We start from the raw sequence: 10,398 nt of genomic DNA on the forward strand, positions 1-10,398 counted from the left end.
TCACAATGGTCAGATTAAAGGGGGCCTAGTCTACCCACTTCCTTACTTCCCTTGGGGGTTGAAATCTGAGATGAAGGTAGGAGTTCCTAGAGAGACCTTGGTTTCACAAGACCTTTCTAGGCTATGAGTCAACTAATTCCATGGTAAATTCATGAAATATGAGAGGACTTAGTTGGTGATGGGAACTATTTTAACCCCAAACAAGGCCAGATTTGCTTAGGGCTACCAACATCTCCTCTGGGTTACTATAATGTCTGTGAGATAATCCTTGAGACACAGAGGAAGGAAAAGCCACAGTTAGGGCAATGGTTATATCAGAGACAGCTCAGAAGAAATGCGGGCATGGAAAGCAGCTCAGAAAGAAACCCCCCCTCCCTAAGTTAACTGGAAAGTAAAGGCAAATAGAGAGAAATGTACTTTCCCATTTACAAGATTCTGTGACAATAACTGTGCAATAGAGATAGTGTTAATACTCATGGTTTCTTCTCTGAACTACTTCAAACAGCTGATATTTACCTCAATGGGTCATTTGTATGAGTTGTTTGATGGACTTACTGTACTACCCTCCAACACAGTTTAGCTGGCAGCACACACTGGGCAATGTTATGGGATTTGCAGCCACAGATACCCTGCAAGCCAGTGCTGGGTTTCAAATTTTTTTACTACTGGTTCTGTGGGCATGGCTTGATGGGCATGGCAGGGGAAAGATACTGTAAAATCTCCATTCCCACCCCACTCTGGAGGAAGGATACTGTAAAATCTCCATTCCCTCCCAAATCCAGGGGAAGGATACTGCAAAATCCCCATTTCCTCCCGATCAGCTGGGACTTGGGAGGCAGAGAATAGATGGGGGCGGGGCCAGTCAGAATTTTTACTACTGGTTCTCCGAACTACTCAAAACGTCTGCTACCGGTTCTTCAGGACTGGTCAGAACCTGCTGAAACCCACCTCTGTTGCAAGCCTTTGGTCGGGCTGCTCACTTTTTACTTGAGCTTGCATAAACCTAAAGGTGAATGAATTCTAGATCTTCCATACCTCTTTAGACGTGATAACTAGGTATAAGCTCCAAAGCTGGGCATAGTGTTGCTTTTAAATGTTTTCCACTCAAATTTATGGGCAGAGAAGCTGCATGAACAATTCATTTGAATTCATGATAGGAAGGAGAAAATTTCTCAGCAGCAACAGAAATACGTTTTATTGATTAGTCATCTGACCACATCAAAAAGCTAAATAAACAGTACAAAGAAAACAGCAGGATATATTCATGATAAATTGCCACCCCTGTAGTCAACTTTAATCCGTTCAAGGTAGTCTACCCTCTTCAAAAATAGTCTTTGTTATAAAAATTGCTAAGGATATCCGTGGGCTGACAGACTCCTGAATGAGAAATAACATCATAACTATGTAGTGTGATGGGCTGCAGGGCCGGCACAATGTGTAACATGTTCACACTGGTGCAATAGGACTGGGTGTTTTGATAATATGATTTATTGGGTTAGGGATTTTCTGTCTTCACTGCAAGTTGTATTGTGTTGCGGGGGTGCACTGAGGGAGCTCAACCAATCTCATTGCACATATGTTGTGCACTGACAATAAAGATTTGATTTGAATTGAATTGAATATGCAGACTTGTTCCCTGCAAGAAATAACACTGTTTATGGTACCAGTTGACATTGCTTGCCCGACGGTACCCTGAGGAGACCCTCTCTGTGGGAGCGTATTGGCCGGTAGGAGATTATCGGTGGCAGAAGGTGGTCTCATAGATATCCAGGCCCTAAGCCTGGAGCGCTTTAAAGGTGAGAACCAAAACCTTGAAGCGCATCCGGAAGACCACCGGAAGCCAGTGCAGCTCGCGCAGGAGAGGTGTTACATGGGAGTGCCATGTCGCTCCCATAATCACCTGTGTGGCTGCATTCTGGACCAGTTGGAGCCTCCGGGTGCTCCTCAAGGGGAGCCCCATGTAGAGAGCATTACAGTAGTCCAGGCAGGAAGTAACGAGGGCATGAGTGATCATGCATAAGGAGTCCCAATCCAGAAAGGGGCGCAACTGGCATATCAGGTGAACCTGATAAAAAGCTCCCCTGGTCACGGCCGTCATACTCTTCTAAAGACAGCCGTGCATCCAGGAGGATGCCCAAGTTACGGGCCGTCTCCATGGGGGCCAATGACGCGCCCCCAATAGCCAGCGATGGCACCAGCTGGCTATATCGGGACACCGGCAACCACAGCCACTTGGTCTTGGAGGGGTTGAGTCGGAGCCTGTTCCTCCCCATCCAGACCCGCACGGCCTCCAGGCACCGGGACATCACTTCAAGGGCATCATTGGGGTGGTCTGGGGTGGAGATATACAGCTGAGTATCATCAGCGTACAGATGGCACTGCACCCCAAAACCATGGATGATCTCACCCAGCGGCTTCACATAAATGTTGAAACAGGAGAGGCGAGAATGAAGCACCCCACAAACAAGGTGCCTTGAGGTCGACCTCTGCCCTCCTGCCAACACAGACTGCGGCCGATCAGAGAGATAGGAGGAGAACCACCATAACACGGTGCCTCCACTCCCAACCCCTCCAGCTGGCGCAGCATGATACCATGGTCAATGGTATCAAAAGCCGCTGAGAGATCTAATAGGACCAGGACAGAGGAGCACCCCCTGTCCCGAGCCCTCCAGAGATCATCGACCAATGAGACCAATGCAGTTTTTGTGCTGTACCCAGGCCTGAAGCCGGACTGGAACAGATCTAGATAGACAGTTTCATTCAGGTACTGCGGGAGCTGTCACGCAACCACACTCTCAACAACCTTTGCCACAAAATGAAGGTCCAGAGAGGGCTTCTTGAGGAGGGGCCTCACCACCGCCTCTTTCAAGGTGGGGGACAGGAAACCCTCACTCAAAGAAGCGTTAATAATCCTCTGGAGCCAACCTCATGTAACCTCCTGGGTAGCTAGCACCAGCCAGGAGGGATACAGGTCCAATAAACATGTGGTTGCGTTCAACCTCCTCAGCAACTGTCCACGTTGTCGGGAGTCACAGGGTCAAACTCATCCCAGATAACATTCACTTCAGACATCCCGCCTGAACCCACCCAGTCAGAGTCCAAGCCTTCCCGAATTTGAGCAATTTTATTGTGCAGATAATGCGCAAAATCCTCAGCTCACTCTTGCAAGGGGTCTTCCCGTGCTCCCAGGTGGAGAAGGGAGCAGGTCACCCTAAGCAGGGCAGCTGGGCGGTTATCTGCTGACGCGATAAGAGCGGAAAAGTAGTTACACTTTGCCGCTTTTATTGCCACTAAGTAGGTCTTGATATAAGACCTCACTAGTGTTCGGTCGAATTCGGAACGACTAGCCCTCCAACTACTCTCTAGGCATCTTTTCTGGCACTTCATCTCCCTCAGCTCCTTGGAGAACCAAGGAGCTGGGCAGGTTCGGCGCCAGGTCAGAGGCTGCAAAGGCACGACCCGATCTAAAGCACCAGTGGCCGCCCTATCCCAGGCGGCTACCAGGTCTTCCGTCGAGTCGTGAGCCAGAGTCTCAGGAAATGGCCCAATCTCCATTTGGAACCTATCAGGATCCATCAGGAGCATGGGGTGGAACCATCTGGTCAGTTCTACCTCCCTGCGGTGAGGTGTAGCGGTCAGAAAGTCAAGCCTAAGGAGAGAATGGTCTGACCATGACAAGGGTTCGATGGCTAAATTCCCTGTATCTAGACCATTCAGCCATTGACCAGAGACAAAAACCAAGTCCAGAGTGTGTCCTCCTGTGTGAGTAGGGCCATGAATTAACTGGGTCAGGTCCATGGCTGTCATGGAAGCCATGAACTCCCGGGCCACCTCAGATGTTTCACCGATGGACGGTAGGTTGAAATCCCCCATGACCAAAAGCCTGGGGGTATCAACTGCCACCCTGGCTATAACATTGAGGAGCTCGGCAGGGCCGCTGCCACACAGCAGGGAGCCAGGTATGCAATCCGCAAGCCCACCTGCATCCCATGGCCCTGCTTCACAAGGAGAGACTAACATCCAGCTATCTGAGGTACAGTGGCCTCCCTAGGATCGAGACCTTTCTTTACAATAACAGCCATCCCCCACCCCTACCCTAGGCCCTCAGCTGATGGAATGCACGGAAACCCGGTGGGCACATCTCCATGAGGGGGACCCCCCCTCCTGGCCCAACCAGGTCTCTGTAATACCCGCCAGGTCCGCTCCCCCCTCCTGAATCAGCTCTCAAATGAAGGGGTCCATGGCTTGACCATGGACCTGGCATTGCACAACATCAGCCTAAGACCCGGGCTCTGAGACTCTGAACAACCCAGAGAATGAGAAGAGCATTGGGGGCCGGAGCACGCCACCGCTTGGAGACAGCGGATGCGTGCCCCCACAACACGATATGACCCCCTGCTCCCACCATATTTGCCCCTCCCACCCACAGTCCTGAGGGAATCGCCCTCCTCCCTACTAACGCTAACACCCTCCACTCCCCGCTCCGCACCTCCCAGAACATGACCCTGTGCCAGGCCTGGCCTCCCACCTAACAAAACACCCTCCCTCTCCTTCGCCAAACAACCCGCCCCCCAAAAAAACCCTTAAAAGATTGGCTAATGACAATTTTAAAAAAACCCTCAGCCCCCTCTTCGCCGCATGCCACCTCTCGGGGTCCCAGAATCCATCATCGAGGTAGGCCCTCGATAGAGTGGAGGGCCAATCCTGGAGAGGGGGGAGTCTTGCAGAATAAGAAGCTGAGCTGCCGAATACATCTTGTCACAAGAGGATAAAATGACCATGTCCCAAGGGTCCAGATGGAAAATAAAAGTCCAGGGGAGAGCAAATAAGATGGGAGCATCCAAAATCCAAGGTCCAAAGTCCACTGTCCCCTCACAACAGTCTCTTGCCAAGTCGACACAGTTCAAGGGGGATACAATTCAACCACCATCTCACAGTGATTGGTCGATAGTCAGTCCCCTCTGCTGGCGAAATGCAGATAATGAGCTAATACCATAACGAGCTCAGCCTGAGGGGCTCAAAACCAGAACCACCCTCTCACAGTGGTTGATCTGATGGTCTGTCCCCTCTGCTGGTGAGATGGAAGAAATACACCGGCTCCTATAGCATCCCAACATATTTGACACTCCTCCAAACGGCTAGGGGGAAGGGCTCAGATGGAAATGAGCCACATTTCAGCATTAGTAAGTCCATAAAGCGGCTAGCCAGTCTGAGATAGGCATAATACAGGGGGAAAAAGTGAAAAATAGGGGGGAGATAATCTCCAACCCCCAGCCCCCAAAATCCAAACAGAGACCTCCCCAATGTCCGTGAGGAACTGACCCATTGACTGGGCAGCCCTCACACAAGACCCAGCCAATCTCAGACGGTAGATAATCCTCTGCCACACTGACCCCATCGACCACATCAGTAGGGCCGGCAGCTGACGCTCTCCTCCCCGCCATCGTCAGATGGCCACCATTGCAGCTGCAGCCGAACCGCCGCTGCCGCTGCCGCTGCCACTGCCACTGCCAAACAAAAAAGATTCTGGCAGTGTCCCAGAGCCCACCAGGGAGTCCAGTAGTCCCCAAGGCACCCAGAGAAACCCCCCCCCCAGGCCTGGGGCCATTGCCGTGCCGCAGACAACCCCAACGGACCTGTCGCTGCCGCTGCTCCAACCTCCGAACAGACTCCAGCTCGAGAAACGCCACCGCCCAGCTGATGTGTCTATGGAGATTCTCAGCCATCTAGGTCACGGTTATCCCAAAGGTGCTTTTTCAAAAGGCAACTGGACTTAGAAGATGTTTCACTTCTCACTCAAGAAGCTCAGAAGCCTGCCACAGTCCTTCAGGATAAGGCTGATAAGCACCCACCTTTATCTCCCTTGACATAGTGCAAAAGACCTAATTGGCAATTAGCTTTGCAAGGCCACACGGAGCACAGAGTCAAAACGGAGCTTCAGAATTAAACCGACCAGAACGAACAGTTGCTTCCTGCAAAAGCTCACGTGCCTTTGCTCCTCCTTTATGTCTTATGGGAGGGGCCCAAGCCATACTCACATATAGCCTCTCCAAGCCATACTCACAAGTCGTCCTTTTTGTCTTAACTGTTCTTGCCTTCTGGCAGCTCTGTGCATGCACGCACTGGGAGCAGGTTCCCTCTGTTTCTTTGTCTTGCTGATGTCCGACACTGGAGGCTCAGGGGGCAGCACATTACTCCCAGATGGCCCTGGCCCCATCTGTGCCTCGGACACAGAACCCTCATCCGAGCTTTCCCCAGACTCCAGGACTGGCCCATGTTCCTCCCCAGTCTCCTCACTGTCCAACTCTGCTACCAGTTCTGCAGGCTGCTGGCGGACCACAACAAATAAAGGTAAATCTACCATGATCCCTTATTGGGCTGCAAAACTCCAGATACTTATTTATTTTGGAGCCTGCCCATCTCTTGACAACTCTGAGCATCTTACAATTAAAAAGAGGAGAACAATACTCCCTAAAAGAATAAAAAAATACATAAAAACCCTGAAGGCAAACATATAAACAAATTCCCACCCAACGGGAGCTCCACCTTGATCCTATACCAAGAATCAATAGAATTACTGAGATTTTAAAAGCTTCTAATATGATCAGGGTGGACTCCATCTGCAACTCTGAGGAGATATCATTCCAGAGACCAGATGCCATAGAAGAAAGCATGAAAGATTACCATTGGATACATGAATGAGTTAAAGTTTTCATGTTAATGTTAGAATGCTATTCTAACATTATGTTCATTATGAATGAACAAATTAGGACGTTGTTCCCATCCTAGTGGTCACCATCATTTGAGTTTTGAAGCTCAGAACTAGTAGACTGCATATATTGATCATCCACTGCTAATAAGGAGAGAAAAAAGAAGAAGGAACTGCTTCAAGATAGCAGTGGTATGGAGTAAGTATATTGCTTTTAGGGCATTGATGAATTGCTTTTGCTTTCTTGGAGTCAAAGCTGAAGACCTACATTTTCTGTAATTTTTGAATATCTTTCAGGTTATTAGAAGTGGACTTCTAATTGTTGCCACCCTATGTGGAAGTAAAATTTAGTTGCTAGCCCAATTGGCTCATAGAATGGCCCAGTTTAGTTCATTTGAGCAAACCGACTTGATCCAAGTAGCATCATGTATTTTCCAGTCATTTTGTCTGCCACTGCCAGCTTCAGTTCAAGGCTTCTGGCTGGCAACTCCTTTTATAAACAAAAGATTGACGGGATGGTCCTTCCTCTGGCCCAAAGAGAACATGTTTATGTCCGTATGGAACACATTCAGGAAATGAGTGGAAAGGAGAAGCAAAGAATCAACCATCAGGAGCTGTTAATGAGAGTTCAAGCATGTAAAAGACAAAAGCCTAATTCAGTCAAAGAACAAACAAGCTTGACATTTTACTGCTGAAAGGATTAGTGGGGAAGGGAGAGAAAGGGAAAAAACACAATATTTTGCTCTCCTTTTTGCAATATATATATATATATATATATATATACACTCTATCTTATAAAGTAGTGATTCCTTTTTTTTGGTAAAAATGCTAATGTCTAAGAAGCTGAATATGCAGTTCTGAATAATTTTAATCCAGCATATTTCTGTATAGCCTTTATTAGTCAGGTTGGACTAAAAAAGCAGAACTTCTAATCAAGATATCATTTAGGAATTCTAATCCATGTAGCTGGAGAACATCATTTATAGAAAATTGATTTAGGACATATGTTTGGGAAAGGGTGGGTTGAGGTAAGGGATACTAACTTGTAAAGAACATCCTTATTAGGAAAAAAGAACATTTGTTCACCAGATAATGCACATTTTAATTGACTCTGTTATCTGCTATATCTTCCTATTCTTGGGAGTGATTTCAATTGTTGCAAATGTTTAAGGCAAATATTCAGCTGGAGATTCATTTGGAGAGGAAGCTCCATCAAATCATCAAATCCATTTGCTTTTAAATTAAAACCCTAAGTTTTTTCAGACTGAACAGGGTATTTACAAAACAGAACAGAGTAGAACAGAACAGAATAGCACAGTCGGAAGGGACCTTAGAGGTCTTCTAGTCCAGCTGCCGGCTCAAGCAGGAAACCCTACATCAGCAGTCACCAAGCAGTGGTCCGTGGAACACTGGTGGTATGCGAGAAAATTTTGGTGGTCCACAAAAAAAATATTTGCATTTTTTATATTGCACTAAATACTATTTATCTTTTTTAAAAATTCAGATTGGTGGTCCACAGGATTTAAAATTATGAATTTAGTGGACCCTGAAGTCAGAAAGGTTGGTGACCCCTGCCCTATACCATTCTAGACAAGTGATCTCTATCCAGTGTTTTCTTAAAAGCCTCCAATGATGGTTCTGAAGGCACATTGGTTTTCTAAATCATTCTGGAAAAAGAAATCAAAATCAGTTCAAAGATTTGACATGCTTTTGCACATGATCAAATGTATATTTTCCACACTGAGTTCAGAACAGGATGAATTCACCAAATCAGCTAAATGAAATGCATGCTGATTGGTTTGAACCTTCAAAAGAAGGCTGATTTGCAGGCTGTTGAAAACCACCCTGAATAGTTTATAGGCATTAGAAAAGAAGGAAATACATTTATATAAGTAACAAATAAATTTATTCTTTGTGAACAGATGTCATACATTCCTGTACTATGAAAATGATACTGTTGAATGAATATTATTATTTATGGTTTAAACACACAGTAGTCAAGGGTTGTATTTAGGTAAGGAAGAAGTGAATTTTCTGATTTAGATGCAGTCCTAGATATATTTCTCAGAATGTTGAATACAGTGTATTTACTCAGTTGGATTCAATGCATCTTATTTGTGAGTAAACTCAGATAGAGTTGATCTTTGTGTCAATGAGAACAATTGAAAGGAATAAAAAATAGATTAAATTTCCGATCAACCATGGTTTATGCTGGATTAGGTAATACCAAACCATCGTCTCATTTACACTGAGGCATAGACACTATGGTCAGAAAAATAAAGATAGAAGCAGAATTGTGATCTTGTCTGTTTTCCATCATTCTGAATTGTCCAAATGAGGAGGTAGGTTGGGGAAAGATTTCATGTTTAAAGTCTAAATCCAAAACTGAAATGCCTATAGTTGTATTCCATTTATCCCCAAACTGAGCCCTGAAAAATTCTTCTTGCTGTTGAACTTGACCTTTAATGTCCTGAATAAAAATAATCAAATGCTTTTATCAGAATCCCATAGAAGAATCACAATGATAACAAAAAGCAGCTGCAATTTTGCTTAAAATCTAATTGAATTGTGGAGATATTATTTGTCAAAGCAAATTATTTTATCATTTGATTGGAGCAGTATGTTTATCACTGGATTCATTCGCAACACAATAGCTAGTGAATTATGTCCTTTCCCTTGTGGATTAAGGCTAATAGTTACTTACCATACTTTCTTTCTTTCTTTCTTTCTTTCTTTCTTTCTTTCTTTCTTTCTTTCTTTCTTTCTTTCTTTATTTATTTATTTATTTATTTAATTTGTATACCGCCCTTCTCCCAGAGGGGACTCAGGGCGGTGAACAGCCAAAATTAAAAAACATACAAATACAAAAGTTAAGATAATTAAAAAAGAATTAAATCATTAGCTTCCCAATTTAAAACCCCCAAATCCATAAAATTTAAAATCCCAATTAAGAACCATTTAGGCTAGGCCGGCTTGGTGGAATAAAAACATCTTCAGGGCTTTACGGAAGGTCCGGAGGTCCGGGATCAATCGTATTCCAGGAGGCCGCTCGTTCCACAGGGCGGGTGCCCCCACAGAGAAAGCTCTCCCCCTGGGGGCCACCAGCCGACATTGCCTGACCGACGGCACCCTGAGGAGGCCCTCTCTGTGAGAGCGTATTGGCCGGTGGGAGCTTATCGGTAGTAGCAGGCAGTCTTGCAAATATCCTGGCCCTAAGCCATGGAGCGCTTTAAAGATGAGAACCAACACCTTAAAGCGCACCCGGAAGACCACCGGGAGCCAATGCAGCTCGCGCAGGAGAGGTGTTACATGGGAGCGTCACGTCGCTCCCATAATTTATTTATTTATTTATTTATTTATTTATTTATTTATTTATTTATTTATTTATTTCATGTATTTATATGCTGCCCTTCTCCAGAAGGACTCAGGGTGGCGAACACAAGTTAAAAACATGTACGGCAAAATCCCATTTTAAATCAAATTAAATAATAAATAATAAATAATAAAACCCAGAATCAGAGTCAGCCTATTTGCTTGAACAGCCAAGTCTTCAGGTCCTGATGGAAGGAGCGGAGATCAGGAGCCATCTGGAGCTCGGTAGGCAACTCATTCCAGAGGGTGGGAGCACCCACAGAGAACGCCCTACCCCTGGGCACCGCCAGACGACATTGGCTTGCCATCGGAACCCT

The sequence above is a fragment of the Pantherophis guttatus genome, chromosome 4 (assembly GCF_059756535.1).
Source record: "Pantherophis guttatus breed Tessera chromosome 4, ASM5975653v1, whole genome shotgun sequence".
Lineage (NCBI taxonomy): Eukaryota > Metazoa > Chordata > Lepidosauria > Squamata > Colubridae > Pantherophis > Pantherophis guttatus.